The sequence below is a fragment of the Alosa sapidissima genome, chromosome 12 (genome assembly GCF_018492685.1).
Source record: "Alosa sapidissima isolate fAloSap1 chromosome 12, fAloSap1.pri, whole genome shotgun sequence".
In the NCBI taxonomy this organism is placed as follows: Eukaryota; Metazoa; Chordata; class Actinopteri; order Clupeiformes; family Clupeidae; genus Alosa; species Alosa sapidissima.
This window is the reverse complement of record NC_055968.1, coordinates 35,257,627-35,259,980: the sequence shown is the minus strand read 5'-3', so window position 1 is coordinate 35,259,980 and position 2,354 is coordinate 35,257,627.

Here is a 2,354-nt window from a genome sequence, read left to right as displayed (position 1 = left end):
TGACGCCTCCTGTCTCTTACTGGGCTGAAAAAGGACTTTTTTTTTTTTTACACAGACTTCCTGTTGTGTTTTGACACTGTTGTTAGATAAGAAGGGACTTGTGCTTAGTGTTTACAGTGTTGCTTCTGAGTTAACTGATAACAGATGAGGTAACATTCGTTATGGGATCAGTACGGTCACGGCCCAGAGAGGAATGTCCTGCGCACATCTACAGCTGTAAAGCTGAGCTTGTGTTGCAGAGTAGAGCATGAAACAGTTTCTGGCACAGAACTGACCCCCCCTGATCTAGTGAAGGGACCGTGGGGAACCCTGAGGAACTGACCCCCCCCCCCCCCCCGATCTAGTGAAGTGACCGTGAGGAAACAGCTGTGATAAGACTTCCTGGTCATGCTGCTTCCTGATAATGCTGCTCACATTTGTGCAGAAGTGTTCGTGTAGTCAGCAAAAGCAAAACAAAAGTGACAGTACTTGATGACTTTTATTATATGATTTTAAAATAAAAATTAAAATAACATTTTGTCCTTGCAACTTGCAATCACATGGCCACATAGTGGCCCTGTACGCCAAGTTAAATAACACGAGATCCCACTGTTCAGCGATCCAGAACACCAGAACACAAGAACCCTCCCGACAACAACCACCCCTCCCCTCCCCCACCCTCAGTCCCACTCAGATAAATACAGCCAAGTCCTCCCCCCCCCAGCACAAACACGTAGGACAAACCACCGACACAGGAAGTGACCGATCCATGCCCCGCACACGAGCCACTCGACTCGCTCATCCAGACAGCAGCGTCTGAGGACGGCCAGCCAACAGGAAGTCCATCTGGGGCGTGCTTCCCAAAACCATAGTTGCTAACTACGTTAGCTAACTTTGTTGGTTACAATGCAATTTCCCATTTCCAACCAACTAAGTTGCTAACAGGTTTGCTAACAGGTTAGCAACTATGGTTTTGGGAAGCGCGCTCCAGAATAGCATAGGCGCTGCCCAGGTCCACTCATGGCTCTAAAAAAATAAACAAATCCACGTAGGAGTAGAGTTCATTTGTGAGTTCTGCTCACCACGGGCCCGGTCCTGGTTGCTATGGCTTCCTGAGGTGGCGTGGACGCTGCTCTTCCTCTTCGGGTCGTACCGGCAGGTCAGACTCGGGCAGGCCGGGCCAGTCCTGGAGGAGAATCCCAGCGCGCGGCCCAACGGAGGCAGGGGAGTGAGTGTGTGTCTGTGTCAGACCGCCGCGGTTGGCATGACCGAACCTCACAGAGTGCTGCCACATCCTTTGAGTCAAATCACACTCAAAACACCGCAGGACATACGCATCACAATAACATGAGAAATCCTCAATGGAAACAAGACTCGTTCCTCTTTGATACGCATCATAAACACTTCTGTCAACAAACAGATTTCTTTAACCAGTCAACACTAGTCCCATGATGTCCAATGGCAAGTAACTATGAACACAATACAACATTCTTTTGAGACACACATCACTATGCCTGAAAATAACAGTCTGGTTCATGGACATGTCTCAGATGGGTAATGACAAAACATGCCAGTACAAAATAAAAAGAAATTCTTTTTTTTTTTCCTTTTTTTTCAGTTGGCAAAAAATTTCAATCAATACCATATTGCATGTAAATAGTGTATAAAATTCTTAAAAAATACAGTTCAGATAATTAAGTACTGAAGTCACCACAGCCAAAAGTGCAGAGGTACATAAATACAAACGACGGGGTTCTCTCTCCTCGGAGCTGACCCTGTACCCCTCCAGCCCCCACCATGACCAGCAAATGACCCCACGCCCGGTCAAAGGGCAAAGTTCATGAACTCGGACTTGGAAGTTAAAAGTTCACAAAGCAAAAAATAAAGGACAGTACATCTTTCGCACCCCCAACCCCCCCCCCCCCCCTCCCCTCAATTCACTCTCACCCACTCTCTCTTACGCTCACACACACACACAAACTGCTGTTTGCTCAAACAATGGCAAAGTTTTAAAGGAATAAACCTGGGATCTGTCAGGCAGACATGATGGATGCTGACCACAGGGCAGAGACGTCTTCTGTTTCCGCAGGAGACATGATGGATGCTGACCACAGGGCAGAGACGTCTTCTGTTTCCGCAGGGCAGAGACGTCTTCTGTTTCCGCAGGCAGACATGATGGATGCTGACCACAGGGCAGAGACGTCTTCTGTTTCCGCAGGAGACACTGGACACTGTTTGCCCACCCCCACCGCGCAGGGACGGAGGACATTTGGGGGGTAGGGCTCGCTCTTCAGGCAAGGCAACACAAATCTTAAAGCTATTAGCATTAGCATCCGAATAAATAGAAAAGGACCAGAGGGGGGGGGGGGGGCATC